Source organism: Tursiops truncatus, chromosome 4 (assembly GCF_011762595.2).
Source record: "Tursiops truncatus isolate mTurTru1 chromosome 4, mTurTru1.mat.Y, whole genome shotgun sequence".
NCBI lineage: Eukaryota > Metazoa > Chordata > Mammalia > Artiodactyla > Delphinidae > Tursiops > Tursiops truncatus.
Genome location: NC_047037.1, coordinates 133,468,621 through 133,485,835, shown reverse-complemented (window position 1 = coordinate 133,485,835; position 17,215 = coordinate 133,468,621). Strand labels below are relative to the sequence as shown.

Below are 17,215 nucleotides of genomic sequence, written 5' to 3'. Positions count from 1 at the left end.
CTAGAGCCCCCCTCCTGCCTCCTCTAGTCACCCTCAGCTGTAACGTACCTATTACCTTGACTTGTAACATAACAGTTTAATTTCGGCCAACAGGGAGGGTTTCAAGGTCATGGATATGTCTCAGCAATGACAGTCTACAAGTCAACCTGTAGGACAAGCAGTCCGGAGAATTCATGGGACTCTGGGTCCAGCCTGAAGGTGACATTCGCAGTGTGGAAGGAGAAGGCCTTTGGCACCTACAAGCTGTATGACATTGGGTAAGTCTCTTCTCTGAGCCTGAAAGAGCGTTCCCCTCTTTAACTGGGAATGATACTCCCGCCTTGCAGGAATTCTAAGAGGCGGAATCCAGGAGGAAAACACCTGGCACAGAGCTATTCCTAATGTCAGTGCTCCCGTGGTGGTATGGATGAGACCAAAGGCCCCCTTTCCTTACATCTCCCCTATTTTTCTGGAGCTTATCCCTCCCAACAACCCACACTGACATCCTGTGGAACTAAATGCCGAAAACTTCTGACTTCACAGATGACACACGCTCCAAAGCCTGCACCTCTTGGGCGCCAGCTGCCCAGGCGTGTTCTCCCTCTCCCGAGGTGGCCAGTGCTGGCAGCCTTCCTGTTCAGACACCCTCACAAGGAGCAGCTCTTCCCTACAACCCAGGCTTCCTCCCTGTCTCCCTGGGACCAGAGGACACTGACCCTGCTGCTCCTCCAAGTTGCAGGGTAGGAAACTGCAGGAAGGATGGGGACTTGCCCAGGGTTACGCAACAAGGACAAATTGGGGACTAGAGCCCTGACTCCCAGCCCTCCTCACTGCCATTTGCCCCCCTTTAAAAATTTTTTTTTATTTATTGGCTGCGTTGGGTCTTCGTTGCAGCGCGCGGGCTCCTCATTACGGTGGCCTCTCCTGTTGCAGAGCATGGGCTCTAGGTGCGCAGGCTCAGTAGTTGTGGCGCACGGGCTTAGTTGCTCCGCGGCATGTGGGATCTTCCCGGACCAGAGCTCGAACCCGTGTCCCCTGCATCGGCAGGCGGATTCTTAACCACTGCGCCACCAGGGAAGTTCCCATTTGCCCTTTATCATGAAGGATCTCCAATCTGCCCCTTCTCACCTCTCATGGTGGTTGTTGGGAATCCCTGTCTCTGTGGCAGAGCCAGAGGTACCAGGGTCCAGCCATCCCACAGCAAGAGACAGCAAGAGCCTAGATAGAGCTTTGACAAAGATTTACATTTAATGAATGGGTGTGTTTAACACTGTTAAACTTCTTTATATTCATAAAGAATACACAGTGAGCATTGTCCCTCGCACACCTGCCCTCCATCTACCCAGTTCTCGCCCCCCACAGGTTCCTCTTGCTCTTACTTTCTCGGGCATCCTTTTAAGGGGCTCTTCAATGCCTATACGAGCAAAATCAGATCTGGATGATTACATAGATGGTAACATACTCTCTTCTTTGCTGTTTCCATTTAACAAAACATCTTGGAGATCTTTACACGTCAGTACACAAATAGCTTCCTCATTGTTTCAGAGTCGGGTAGTATTCCATTGTGTACCTATATTATATTATTGAAATACAATCCACATCCCATGAATGAGACATTCATTTTTACCTCGCGGTTATACCTAGTGCTATAGAGTTCACTGTTGTACACAGTCTGTTTTCTATTTGTTAAGAAAACCACAGCATCATTGCATAATTCTTGACGGTAATAAATTAGAATAATCAGATTTCTTACAAAAAAATTCACCCACTAAAAGTCTATGATTCAATGGATTTTAGTATGTTCACAAATATCACCAAATCAATTGCAGAATACTTTAATCATTCCCCAAATAAACCCTGTATCCCTTAGTTATCACCCCCTAGTCCCCAACCCCAACCTTAGGCAACCACTAATCTACTTTCTGCCTTTATAGACTTGTCTATTCTTGACCTTTCATATGAATGGAATCATACATGTTGTCCTTTGTAACTGGCTTCTTTCACTTAGCATAATGCTTCCAAGGTTCATCTATGTTATAGCATGTATCAGTACTTTATTCCTTTTTATTCCCAGATAACATTCCATTATATGGATAGACCACATTTTACTTATCTGTTCATCAGTTGATGGACATTTGGATAGTTTCCACTTTTTTGCTATTATGAATCATTTTGCTGTGAACATTCATATACAAGTCTTTGTCTAGATATTCGATTGCATTTCTCCTGGGTATATACCTAGGAGTGGAATTCCTGAATCATATGGCCTATTTTAAAATTTACTTATCTAGTCCCTCATTGATGGAAACTTGATCAAATTACATCTTAAAAGCCAGCAAGCCTCATGAGTTAGGCAGGTCAGGGCCACATTAGTGAGGATTCAGAGAACAATGGCTGCATCACAGAACCGGCCCAAGTCTTCCGACCTTTTCTCCCGGCATTCCCTTGTCTCCCGGACTCTTCTTCTCACCCGTTCTAGTTAAATCTGCTTTGATTCCAATGTGGCATGGGATTCAGGGGTGTGGGAAAGAGAAGCCCCGTTCCTCACAGCCTGACCCATGAGCCCATCGCCCACTTATCTCTGAGGGGGACCCAGCTCCCTCAGCTGTGTCTGCCTGCACAGGCTCCTTCCTGTCTGGGTTTCCTCTTCCGGGACAGTCCTAGAGGAAGCTGGTGACTGACTCTTGACCATGGGGTTTCCTGGCCCTGTGACAACGGGTCTCTGACACACCTGACAGTCAGCCACACCTGCAACAGGTTCCGAACAGGGAATTTCAGGAACCCTCCAGGCTGTAAGCCAGCCTCGGAGAGCTTCCGGCCACCACTGTCCTGGATGGGACCTGCAAGAGCTGGAGGCTCCTTGGTACCAGCATGTTTTTAAACAACTCTTGTGCTTTGGATCTCCTCAGCAAGCCAAAGCCAGGAAGTGCTTTCTCTTCTGAGCCAACAGATGACAGATCGACTTCGATCCTCTGATTAATTGAAGGAGAGAAAATGAGTCCAGTTTCTCTCTGCTCAGTTTCTACTTGGTGCCGCCCTAAGATTCTTTGGGTGTCTCGTTGCTATCTGCTCTTGAACCTCAGTGCAGCCTGACTTCAGTAGGACTGTGGTCGTTTGCAAAAAGAACTTATTCTCTTTCAATGGCAGCGGCTTATACTTGCCTTCTTAAGAGTCAAGGAAAAGACCACCTCATGGAACGTGAGTATTCTGCTCTGACGCAAGGATGAGCAGTTCTGGAATTTCTTATATATGTCACATTATTAATTTATAAGTGCAAAACAGCACAGATGAAAAAAGCTTTGTCTTTTCTATAGGATATAGAAGATACCATCTAACTTATACATCTAAAAAGAAAGGTAAAGAACAATGTACCGCAATAATTAAAATACTGAGTTTCTTTCATGTGGAAAATGGACTGGCTTTCAAATAATTTAATGTTCTGTAGTTCTTAGTTGGGTATATTTTATATGTATTTGCACATATTACATCATTCTATAACAATCCACAGAAAGGTCTATAAGTTTATACATGCGTTCCAGGTTTAAACAAGTTCTCCTGCCCTAATTAAAGTTTGTGAGGTTCTTGTTGGGTTGATTTGTTTTTCAATAATTATGGGAACATTTTCCCTTTCCTTATTTAAGTTCTCAAACGATTCTATCAACAGCGGTAAAAAATCCCAGATCACTGTACTGTTTCTTATGAGTGACAAATTTTATATAATGAAATCTGTTAATTTGGGCTGTGTCACATGTGGTTGTACAGTTATTTTTAAATGGTTTCTCCCTTAATCTCAAAGTAATAAATTATTCATTCGACAATTAACTATAATAAAACTACTGGTCTCTCTGAGCCTTGCATTAGCAAAATGAATTAACAACAAGTGAATATCAAATAGAAAGCACTTATGGAGCACCTTTGGTCTACCCAGCTGGTGATGCGATTTAGCCTATGACATGTCTGGATACATCTGTGTTTACATAGAGCAAGAAATGAGAATTTGAACCTATAAAACAGCTGGAAAATGTCTCACAGTACTACTTCTCTGATTTTTATCATTTCATTGTCACTGGCTCTCCTAGTACAGAAAACAGTTTTGAGTTAAACAGCAATTAAGATCTTAATCTTCTGGTCTTGGAAGGGCACACAGTGTCTTTACCCAGGGGCACTTCACCAAGGAGATCAGGAAAGTGCCCACTTGTACTCTTCCATTTTTAAATTAATTTCTTTTTGAAAATAAATACACATTCCCAGAGATATTTTACATGTATATAAGCTTACATGTATATAAGCTTTACATGTATATAAGCTTCAAGCAAATAACATACCCTCCTTTATACATAGGATCGTATCAGCTATATCACTATGCACTTTTTTATTTGTTAAGATTTAGTACCAAGAAAATTCTTTGTTACTTTTTATGGCTGCATAGTATTCCACTGCATGGATGCCCCAAAATGGATTAAACCATCTTCTAATTGATGCTATTCAGGCTGTTCTTAAGCATCAGTCATCACAAGCAATGCTGCAATGACTAATCTTAAACATGCATTGTTTTGGACACGTTCCAGCATATTTTTAGGATAAATTCCTACAGGTAGAATTGCTATGTCAAAGGTACATGCATTTGTAATGTCAATAGACCTTGTCAATCTGCCTTCCATATTGGTTGTATAAATTTACACTCTCACCAGCAATTAAGCAAGGTCCTGACAACCCTGCAGACATATCCAGTGTATTCTGAGACATCATGAGTTTGCAAACCTGATAGGTAACAAAATGTTATCTTGCTGCAATTTTAATTTGCATTTCTCCTATTATGAGTGATACTGAGAAGCTTTTCTTATGTTTAAGGTCCATTTCTTTTTCCGACCTAATTGCCCATATCCTTTGCATATTTTCTACTGGGGTTTTGGATTTTTCTTATAGAACTGAAGCTTATTAAGAAGTTTAGTGGCATAAATTTCCATTTTTCTCTGGTTTGTCATTTGTCTTCTGGTTTTATAGTACACAATCACTGTAAACTTTTCTAGGTAGTTGAATTTAGCATTTTCTTTCTTTCTTCCTTCCTTTTTTTCCACCTCTGAATTTTTGTGTTTCGCTGAGAAAGGGATATCCCACTCTGACATGATAAGGGAGAAAAAAATCTACCATGTTATTTTCTAGTACTTTAAAGTATTTCTTTTTTTAATGTTAAAATCTTTGATTTATCTGGACAGTTTTGGGGCATGAGGTGAGAGATGTGAACTCACTGCTACCTTGTTTTAATGCTACTTATTGAATAATCCATCTTTTTCTTCCTGATCAGAAATACCCCTTTGTTATCTACCAAATTCCAATTCCAACTCTACTGATGTTGTTACTCTGTTCCATTGGTCTTCCTGTCTATGTATTATGTCACACTGTTTTAGCTATTGTAGTTTTATAGGGAGACATTTTAGGGAAAGCTGTACTTGGTTCTGAAGAGCCCCTCATGCCCTTTGCAAAGCCCAGTAAGCCCCACCTGGGCTGTGGGCAAATAAAGCACTCATTCATTCAAAAAATAGTAAACATTTTTCTGGCTGGCTAGGTTTAAATTTCTGGCTAAACTAATTTCCACTCATCACTCTTTCAGTGTTTTCCTAATTAGGAAAACTTTTTCAGTATGCAGAGTTTGTCTATTTCACAAAGAAATCCTACTGATCTTTTAAGTGCAATTATGTTAGTTTTGTAGATGATCTTAGGGACAATTGACATCTTTATGATGTTGCATTTCCTATTCAAGAATTTGGTGTTTTGAACTCTCTTGATTGTTAAAAATATATTGACATGGGAGTTACTCAGTTTTCCTGGGTCTCCCCCATGTATACATGTTATTAAACTTTTGTGTGATTTTCTCTTGTCTAAAAGGAATATATTGACATGTATGTTGTTAGGCTTCTGCCCATTGAACAGAGAAAGCCTCTTTCAGCAGTCCCATTTTCCCACCGATGTAAAGACACTGCTATTGGCTTGGCCAGGCAAACTTTAGCCCAGAATGCTGGGTCTCATCTGGACCTCTCTGTTTCTCAGGGGATCAGGGAGCCCCCAACCAGACCCAGGCCAGCCCTGTCCTGGGGCACCTGCTGAGGGACCATTTGGAGGGAAGGAACAGCACCAACTCCACCAGGGCCCTGAAGCTTCCAGACGGGACCAGTGCCGCCTGGTATATCCTCATCATCATTGGCATCTACGGAGTGATTTTCCTCTTCCGACTGGCCAGCAACATCCTCAGAAAGAACGATAAATCCTTGGAAGATATTTATTACTCAAACTTGACCTCTGAACTCAAGAAGAAAGGGCTCCAGAGCAAGGCAGCCAAATGCTCTTCACTGCCCGTTAGCAACGGAGCTGTCCTGCAGCCCAACCAGGCCAGCCTGGGGATAATGTGTGGAAACAGCAGCCCCACACCGAAATCCAAGGAATCCCTTGAAAGTCTAGGCAAGAAGGCCTCCGTAGAAAAGGCCCAAACTTCTTGCTTTGGGGAGCACCTTTGGATTTAAATGGAACCTTGAGAGAGGGGTCGAGCCCTTGAGTCGGGCTGGAATAGCATCACTGAGCCACTGGTGGATGGGGGTGTGACCAAAAGCCAGCATCCTGTTTCCTTCTCAGGCTTTCTGGTGCTTTGAGATGAGCAGGGGTAGTGGCTTCCAGCCCAACTCAACCTTCACTGGAAAAGCTTGTGCTCCAGGAAAGGGCATGGGACATCCAATGTTCTTAGAGTAATCTGGGAAACTCTTGGTGTATATGTGAAGGTGGCCTCTTGTCATGGAAAGAAGGCTGAATTTGGAGTCAAATCCTTTGGATGAAAATTCAACTTCTAGAGGGTCACATGAACTTTGAGTGGCTAGTGGCTCATCTGGAACATGTGAGGGTTGGGATATATGGTCCCAGAGGGCCATTCGTTCTAAAAACTCTGGAATATCGAACCAAAGTTGTCAGTATCAACATCTTCATTTTCAGAAGTTCTTCATTTTCATTGAGAGGGTGGGGACCATTGGAAAAAAGCATTAGTTTTGCAGTCAGAAGAACCAGACTCTAGTCTGAGTTTGACTATTGACCACTTTGTTGTCCTTGCACACATCACTTCACCCCTCTGGACCTTAGTTTCCTTACAGATAAAGTGAGGATAGTGATGCCAGTTTTCTGCCAACCTTACAAAGTAGATAAGAGCTAATGAGATCATGCATACGAATGTATTTTGGAAAGTAAAATAAATATGTAAATATAAGCCCTGTTGTGGTGGTAGTGATAATGGTTGATGGCTGGTGTTGATGATGGTGGTGTTGGTGTTTGATGGTTGATGTTGATATTGGTTGATGTTGATGGTGGTGGTGGTTGATGTTGATGGTGTTGGTGTTAGTTGATATTGATGGTGGTGGTGGTGGTTGATGTTGATGTTGATGGTGGTGGTTGATGTTGGTGGTGTTAGTTGATGTTGATGGTGGTGGTGGTTGATGTTGATGGTGTTGGTGGTGGTTGATGCTAATGGTGGTGGTGGTGGTGGTTGATGTTGATGTTGGTGGTGTTGGTTGATTTTGATGGTGGTGGTGGTTGATGGTGGTGGTGGTGGTTGCTGTTGATGGTCGTGGTGGTGATGCTATTGTGGATCAGGAAATGACTAGTCTACTGGTAATAGCTATAAGTAATGGTTGTATTACCTTATTCTACAGGAGAACCCATCTGCATAACAGTTGATGTCCTGTGCTCTGAATCAAGTCCATGAAATTCAAGTTGTATATGTAGACAAAACAGTCACTTTTAGATTTTGTTACCTTAGACATCAAACGATTCATTCAAATGTTTTACAAATATCTGTTACTTATATTCTTGTCTCTGCTTCAAAAAGAAATAAGATCTTGGGCTTCCCTGGTGGTGCAGTGGTTAAGAATCCGCCTGCCAATTCAGGGGACATGGGTTCGAGCCCTGGTCTGGGAAGATCCCACATGCCGCGGAGCAACTAAGACCGTGTGCCACAACTACTGAGCCTGTGCCCTAGAGCCCATGTGCTATGACTACTGAAGCCCGCACACCTAGAGCCCACGCTCCACAGCAAGAGAAGCCAGTGCAATGAGAAGCCCGCATACAGCAACTAAGAGTAGCCCCGGCTCGCCCCAACTAGAAAAAGCCTGCGTGCAGCAATGAAGACCCAACGCAGCCAAAAAAAAAAAGGATGTGGTGTGTTTGTGTGTGTGTAAAAAAAAAAAGAGAGAGAAATAGGATCTTGCCTACCAGACTGATTAATTTAGAGAGATTGTGATTAACTGAATTTCTACAAGTGGCTTTCAGTAGGCAAAGAGAAAAATATATTTTATACCAACTTCTGTGAAGTTTATCTAGTTTCGCTTTTGGAGGGGTCCCCTGGACTACAAATAAAATGTATTTCCCTGTCTTCAGACAGTGGTCAGCAACTAGCCCCAATGATTTAATAAAGGTTAGAATTAAATGCCAAGCTTTTTTTTTTTTTTTTGAGAGGATGAGATAGACTTCCAACTATTTTTCTTTTTTTCATATTTTCCACATCATCATCTCACAGGCTCTCCAGCAAAAGTGTTTATACAGTTAGGGCTGGGCTTCATCCATATATTTGAGATGCTTACAGGGCAGGATAAAACAGCAGACATAAAGATAGATAAAAATGTAATCCACAGTGAATGGGAATGCAGAATGCACTAAAATGGGAGCAAAACGTCAGAACTTAAATGAATTTGAAGACAAAATACACACTTTCTTGTTGGTTGCTTCCTCATTATGCATTTTTCTCTTCCTTAATCCAACACCCCCTAATTTGCATTTGGGAATCCATATGGCTCTAAGAAAGCTGAAACTACTCCCAGTGCAAGGCTGAAATAAGAGACCTAGGTTAATCTAATCAGTGCATCCTATCTCCAGCTTCACTGACTGGGGCCAAGCTGGACCCATGACCTAAGTAAGCCTTAGAGTGACAGGAAGGACTTCCATGGGGACTTCTGGAACACAGATGCCCTCTCTTGTGCTGGATGGTGTTAAACACAGATCTGAGTCTGGAATTGCTGGAGCCATTTTTTCACCATGAGAAAAGCCAGTTTAAGGGCAAAAGCCAACATAAAGAGGAGAACTGAGAAAATTACAGAGGCTAGAGTCCTGATCAGACTGTGCCCAAAGACTTAATTTCCCACCGGAATGTTTTAGTTTATGGGCCAGTAAATTCCCTTTAGTAAGTCCTTTGGAGGTAGGCTTTCTGTCCCCCTCAACCAAAAATATCCTCAATGATACCACTGGAGAAATAATTTCCTGGAGGAAGTGGGCCTTGGAGTGGAATTTGATAAAAAAAAAAAAAAAGCAATGTGATGTGGTAAGGTGGGATCATTTCTTTCACAAAGATTTTTATAGGATTTTGTGTTTATAGGAAAAACACAGATTTGGTAAGCTTATGTCAGCTCAATAGTCACTTGCAAGATTTCTCGTAACTTGACCTCTCAAAGAGCATTCAGTGAGATTTTGTTCCATTTAATCCCTAACCCCTGACTCTGATTGTGGAAACTCCTTAGAGGGCTTGCCATGTTAGATATGAGGTCAGGACTGGTTCCAAAGGTATTTCCTAAGAAGCAAAAGCCACTGTCTTCCCACTGACACCCAGACACAGTTAGTTACATGGGATCCGAGGACATTTTCCCTGCTTGATCCAACTTTACCCACTTTCTGGGGAGCTGGGCCGAGAGTTTGCCAGGGAGATGTGTTCTTGGGTGGGAATTAGATCCGTGTAGGCTCCATTATAAGCTAGACTGGTGGGAAAGAACTTCAGGTATTAAGAATATTTTGTGCAAAATCCCTTAAATCTAAAATGTTTAGGCTCACAGCAATTAATCACTGTCTGGGCAAAACCTACGTAGCTGGACTAGGAGGGAGAGGTTCCAGCACCACAGTGTGTGTTCAAGTCAGTGACTGCGGAAGAGATTTGCATGTTTCATCAACCCTGGTGGAGACAAGAACAGAGCAAACTGAGTCCCAGATTCAGACACGTTTTCTTTCTTTGTCCTATAGTAAGTTTTCTCCAAGATTAGCAGAGCAGGACAGATGAAGGCCTTCCTCTTAAATGGGAATTAGTTAAAATCAGCGTAGAGGAAATTCCCTGGTGGCGCAGTGGTTAAGAATCCACCTGCCAATGCAGGGGGACACGGGTTCGATCCCTGGTCCTGGAAGATCCCACATGCTGTGGAGCAACTAAGCCCGTGTGCCACAACTACTGAGCCTGAGCTTCAGATCCCGCGAGCCACAACTATTGAGCCCACGTGCCACAACTACTGAAGCCCACATGGCTAGATCCCATGCTCCGCAACAAGAGAAGCCACTGCAATGAGAAACCCGCACACTGCAACGAAGAGTAGCTCCCACTCGCTGCAACTAGAGAAAGCCTGTGTGCACCAACAAAGACCTAACCCAGCCAAAAATTAAAAAAATTAAAATTAAAATCAATGTAGAATGGGTTTGGTTCACTGTCTCCAAGAATGGTTTCCTCTGGGATTTGTGGCTGATGGTACTAGGGTTTGTACCAAATCAAATCAAGGTTACCACAGCTTTCCTGGGGATCAGAACACATCTCTTCTAAATAAAAGTCTAATCAGCTCTGCTGCACTATGATTTGTCTGGTGTGATATAATTACCACAAGATTTTAAAAAAGAATTTAGAGGGTAAACATTTGTTGGTATTTACCCAGCTTTTTGTAGAGTGGCAGGTGGCTCTGATTCTCAGAACTGATTCTGATTGTCTAGACTTCCACGAGAGCAGAATGTCAACTCACCCTTCAATTAAAGTTAGACTTTCTTCTCTTGGCAAAATTGAAACCAATTCTAGTTAACTCATGAAAAAAAAATGGGGGTGGCGGGGGGAGGATCTGGGAGAAGGCAACTGAGCTAGCTCACAGAATCTAAAGGGCAGCAGCTTATCCAGGCCTCAGGAAGAAGAGAGGTCAGTTTGCTCAGTGCCCTCAGCTGGAGAACCTTCTCTCTAGGGTCCTCCCAGAAGATGGCTCAGCTCCCATGCTGTCTCTTTGTGCCTCTGCTCACGTTTCAGATGTCAGAGGACAGCATTGCATTGGATCAGGTATAGCAGGTGCCCACCCCTTGGACCAATCACTGAGGGTGGGCCCAGGGAGTGGAGAGCTCTGACTGGCTGAGGCTGGGTCATGAGCTCCCTTATGTGACCTGAGGGCACTAAGTCTAGGAAGAAAATGCCAATAAAAAGAACCGTTAAAAAAAAAAAAAAAGAACCGTTGCTCAGATATCACCCTCTGTGGAACTTTCTTGACTCCTAAGGCAGACCTGTTTGCTCCTCCAGGGCTGCCATAGCACTTGGTAAACACTTGGATGGGTCAAAGAGAAAATTTTATTTCACAGAATTTCTCCAAGGATGAGAACTGCATTTGTTTACCAAGTATTTGGTACAGGAAGTGAGACCCCAGAGGCTGCTGAATATGGGTGAAACGATTCTTCAGGAGACCAGGAGAAGAATTTGCTTCTCAAGAGAGGTGGAGGGAGGAAAAGATGGAGGGGGGATTAAGGGATCTAGCTTGATGGCAGAACACACTGAGAAATGTCTCCAATGACTCGCCCACCACCAGTCCCACCGGCTCTGATCTACAATGTTAGGAAACTCATGAAACAAACGCTTGAAGTGAGTGGTCTGGGAGACCGTGAAGGGACGGGGTGATGTGTCAAGTCTGTGGCAGGTAGAGTTGAAGCAGCAGGTGGACATGGGATGCTGGGGACAGGAACGCTTTAGTTCCAGTTTAGTTTTAGCTAAACTATCAAGAAGTAACGAAAGTCATGGAGAAGCTGGTACCAAATTTAACCAAATCCCTGTAGAGTGGGTATGGGGAAGAGGGAGGGTGGGGTGAGTGCTTGAGGGGGGCACCTGAAAACTTGGTCCATCTATTAGAGCACTTATCACATAAGACTACAAATACTGGTCTGCAGTCTGTGTCCCCCACCGACGCATGAGAATATGATTTTAAAAATAAGGACAACATCTTATTAATTTTGACATCACTCACTCCTTGCAAACACACAATAAGTATTTGCTGAATGAGTGAAAGTTGCAAGTGTGTCAACTTAGTTATTTACAATGGGTGCTATTCCATTTGGGACAGTAGGTACTAACAATTTTCTCTAGGCACTTTCTCCTGGTGGAAATGTCCAGTCCTCAGACAAAATATAATGAGCATGGAATTTGCACGGGGGACTGGTTGTCCTTAAGGTCTGCTTCCAGCAAGCAAAGGGAGTTGGATTATTACTGTTTATAATCTCTCTCTATGTTTACAAAGTACACTTATCTTTCTATCTCATTTCAGTCCTTATAACAACCATGGGAGGTGGGTCAGTTCCTGGTTTTGGCCCTGATGGCTCCCTTTCCACCCATAGGTCTGACTCACTAGTCTGTCTTCAAGCCAGCTCAGATATCCTCTCCTCCAGAAAGCCTTCTCCCCTTGCCCAGTCTCCTACAGGTGTGCCCAAAAAAATAGCAATATTCATTTAAAAATAATAACAGCTAAAATAAAAGGACTTGGTGTGTACCAGTTGCTAAATGTTCTACATGTATTATCTCATGTGCCTGTTACCCATTCTCTGCATCCCCAGGTCCTATGCTGCCTCTATGCTAACACCCACCAATGAAGCTAGAGAAAAACCATGCAGTCATTTGAACAGAGGAAGTTTCATATAAAGAATTATTAAATGACAATAGGGAAGAAACTATGAAGATGTAAAGAGAACTCTAAAGCATATCCAGGGTCTGAGGGAGAGTGCCCAGGGAAGGACAAACTTGGAAGGGGGTCCCCTCCCTAAGGCTGAGGTGCAGACCTCGTTGGAGAAGGTATGGCTGCAGCCACTGGGTGGTGGAGAGGTTCACATGGTTGCCTGGGCCACAGTCTCTGGGCAGCAGTTAACAATTTCCCTGGCCCAGCAGAACCAAGGCTGATGAATGGGTGCATAAAGAGAATTGGGGTATAGGGAGCCCACTCACAGGCAGGGTACCGCATAGTCTGTTGTGCACTGCACCACGATGGGAAGGCTGCAGAAAACAACTGCCCAGGACAGAGGCCAGCACAGGCTAGTGGACAGCCAGTGGGGGAGTTAGGCCATTGGTAGTGTGCTATGGACTGAAAGTTTGTGCTCCCACCCCCAAATTCATATGTTGCAGCCCTAATCCCCAATGTGATGGTATTAGGAAATAGGGCCTTTGGAAGGTGATTAGGTTTAGATAAGGTCATGAGGGTGGGGCCCCTACCATGGGATTAGCGTCCTTATAGGAAGAAAGACACAGGTCATGCATTCTTCATAAAAGAAGCGTGTATAAAGTGTGGGTGACTGGAGACAATGTGTTACAACAGAACTGCAAAATTGATCAATAAACCTCAGATCAGAGCAGAAAAAGAAATTTATGTCATCCACCATCAGCATTAGCAATATAATTTGACACACTGGAAAATTTAATGAAGTGAAACCAACAAGTTGATGAGCCTCCAATAAAAGTCGTAAATGTCAAATTAAGCCACATCATTTCCATGACATGGATTTCTGTGTTGCTCTCATGTGTGCACAAGTCCTGAAGTTCTTTGGAGAGTATTGTTATTGTAATTATTATTTGCTGGGGAGATGCTGAGCTGTCTGCCCCCGAGTCGTATTCCTCCTGGGTTGTTTGAAACCCTGATTGCCTCATGCCTTCTGCCCTTAGCTGCCACCAATCCCAGACAAGAACTTTAATGCATTTGTCTCTTTATCATCAGGAAGTGCAGAGGCCTGGGAGGCCTGGCAGGGCCCTTTCTCTAGGCCTGGCAGGGCCCTTTACCCCACACCCCCTGCCTTGTAAACCCACTTAGCACAAGTTATATTAGGAAGTTTAATTAGCAGAAAACAAACAAGTGTGGGGGGGGGGGGTCCCAGCTGGTGCCCAGGGGACATCAGGTCCCCTGCTGGGTTCAGATGTGTCTGAACAAGTGTCAGCGAGGCTCTTTGCATGAAGGACAGAGGGCAGATCTCCTCCTGGGGAAAGAGAGATGAGAGAAGTAAGGTTTGGCCCCTCTCAGGTCCTGAGGGCCCAGAAGTCCTAGCAAGAGCCCCAAGACTTACTGGGGGCTGCTTATGTCACGAGCACTCCCTGAACCACACAGTGGCTGGGGGAGTGGGATGTGCTGATTGGCTTAAGCTTGGCGCAGGAGTTGACATGGCTTCCTCCAAAAGAACCTGAGCTTCATGGGAGACAGGTGAACACTGGAACCGAACTCAGGGCACTGCTGGGGAGCGGGGTGGGGGGGTCGTCGGGAAAATGGAAGCAGGGAGGCAAACATGTGTCCATTAAAGGTGCCGTAGGAAGAGAAGAAAACTAACATTTAATGAACACTACCAAACGCTGGGTGCCTTGATGTACACTAGCTGGGTGATCCCTTTATAAACACCACGAGGTGTGTGCTATCCGGGAATTGAGGGGCAGAGAGGCTAAGAAACCTGTATATTGTCAAACAGTGGGCAAGAAGTTAAAAGCTAGGTCCATGTGATATTTCTGTGAATTATTTGTCCAAAATATACCTTTATTTTCATCCAAGGTGAGGAATGAGAAGGCTACTGGTTTGGGCTAGGTTCATTTCTCTCTCATGCCCCCTGCACACGGTGGGTTGGCTGGGGCTCTGCTCTGTGTCATTACTGTCCTTGCTCTGAGACTCAGGTTTCTGGAGCAGCCACTGTTTGAAACATCTCTGGTCTTGGTGTTGAAGGGAAGAAATCCAGAGAGTCTCACCTGGATGGTTAAACGCTCCAGCCTGGAAGAGACGCACATCACACCTGCCTACCACTCACGGGCTAAAGTAGCCCATGGTCCTCCCAACTACAAGGGGGTGGGGAAGTGCCATCCTAACCTGTGCCTGGAAGGCCAGAGCCAAACAATCCAGGAAGAGTACCAATGGCTACTACAGAATTGAACCAGATCCCAGGTTCTCAAACCATGTGCTAAGGACTGAATGTTTGTGTCCCCTGCAAAGTTCATATGTTGAAATCCTAACCTCCAATGTGATGTATTGGGAGGTAATGAGATCATAAGGGTGGGGCCCCCATGATGGGGTTAGTGCCCTTAGGAGAAGTGACCTGAGGGCTTGCCTCCTCCAATTTCTGCCCTCTTCATGTGAGGAAACCCTGCGTAAATGACTGTCTGAGGGCACAGGGAGTGGGCCCTCACCAGACACTGTATCTACTGGGTCTACAGGCACCTTGATCTTGGACTTCCCAGCCCCCAGAGCTGTGAGAGATAAATGTCTGTTATTTTTAAGCCCCATCTGTGGTAACTTGTTACAGCAGCACAAAGGGACTAAGACTCCTTGTTCCACGGAGGTTCCTCAGGTCTCCGCAGGACTGAGGAAAGGTCAGTCCCATTCCCTACATTCTATCCTTTTCATTCATATAAAACTCAAACTTTTCTACATTAAAAAGAAGTCTATAAATTTTATGTGAGGAAAAAAAATTGTTCTGCTCCCTTTCAAACTAACTCTGGGGTCCCTGCCAGCCCTACACCCATAGGTCCCCACCAGGCTCTGATCAGGCCTTGCTCTCAAAAGGGGGTTTCAACTTGGCCTCACCTTAGAATCACATAGAAGTCTGTAAAAAACTTGATGATGCCTGGGCCTCGCCCCAGACCAATTCCATCAGAACGCCTGAGCTCGGGGCCCAGGTATAAGCAAAGCTCCTCTGACAGTTCCTCAGTGCTGTTCCAAGCAGTGTCAGGAAGCAGCTGAAGCCCTGAGGGCTGGTTATTGTCTTCCAGGTGAAGGCGGGAGGAGAAGCTGGGGGTGGGAGAATTGCCTCCATTAAACGAGGCAAGAAGCGAGCTGAGGAAGGTTGAAGAGAATTTGGTGATTACCCTGATGGTTCCAGCTCCTTCCCAGCGGCAGGGAGCTGGGGATGATGTGGCCCACGGGTTCAAAATTCACACACACGACACCGTCCACACACACTCACACGCAGACACACACGTTCACACACACATCTGCACACAACACACATGCACAGCATCCCACACACATATACACACACTCACAAATGTGCACACACACATACACACTCACATGTGTAAATCTACCCCATATATACACCTCACACACACACACATATTCCACACATGTATACACACTCTGCACACACACACTCTTACATCCATACTCACATGCATCTTTTTTGTTTCACAAGAAAGAGAAAGATCACATCCTGGGGTGAATGAAACTCCTCCCTTGTCTGGTCCAATTCTCTCATCCTACGTGTGACGAAAAGCAGCTGTGAGGAGGGTCAAGGCGTGTGAGAAGTCCCCCCTTAGTTCTGGTCAACTCTCCTTAGCTCTAGAAAGTATATTAGAAGGATTTTTTTTTAAAGAATTTTTTTTTGTGTGTGTGGAAAAAAGGTGACTAGGGGTTCTTCTCCTGGTTGGCAAAGAGAGGAGAAGGGGCACTTTTGTCCTCTCTTCCCAAGCGACTTGTCTCCCAAGCAGGGTGATAATCATTCCAGCTCCATGGGTCGCCACGAGGATTAACCAAGATGCTTCATGTTGAGGGACCAGGGCTGTTTCCGGCACTAAGTGCTCTAGAACAATATCATCTCCCCCACTCACCGACAGAGCAGGGGCTTTGTGACCTCACTTGACAGACATGTCTCATTGGGGGTGACACTCCAACAGCGGGTTGTGGAACAATGAAAAGTCCGATACCCACGTGTACATACACACACACACACACACACACACACACACACACACACACACACACAGACACACACTCAGTGGTGGATCGTCTGCTGAGCAGTGATTTTGGGTTTCTTCCCAGCAGTTTTTCCTTCCTGCCCTGCCCTTTGTAGGGGGTGCTGGGCTCTGTGCTCGTTGCCCTGGAGGAGATTCAGGATGCCAGGGCGAAAGCCTGAGGGCAGGCCCTCTTCCCCTGTAGCTGAGATGGTGCTACTTGTCCTGCAGAAGGTAGAGGAGGACAGGGCTGCCTAGAGGAGAGAATGGGGGCAGAGCCGTACCCAAACCTGGGGCCAGACAGAGCCTCTTGGGTTGGGGGAACTGCGGGGTCCTCAGCCTATTCACTCTTGGTCCCCCTGGAGTTGGCTGGGTCTCCTGGGGCAGTGGCCTTGGGCACACACCTCAGTGGGCCGGATCCTAGCCTTGAGGTTGTTAGCCCCAACAGGACTGCAGTGCCTAGGTGCCGGGACC

At 44.9% G+C, this 17,215-nt stretch overlaps 1 protein-coding gene across 2 annotated transcripts in view; it reads right to left on the bottom strand.

Moving 5' to 3' along the window:
* SMIM11 (small integral membrane protein 11) overlaps window positions 1–17,215 on the bottom strand; it is a 70,404-nt gene that overhangs the window by 28,295 nt on the left and 24,894 nt on the right. The window contains exon 4 of one of the 2 annotated variants that reach the window (XM_073804472.1): window positions 810–1,549. The exons of the other annotated variant lie outside the window; for it this stretch is intronic. The gene's annotated coding sequence lies outside the window, so the exon portion shown is untranslated. Of the gene's footprint in view, window positions 1–809; window positions 1,550–17,215 lie in introns of those variants that run through there. 2 annotated transcript variants of the gene reach the window in all.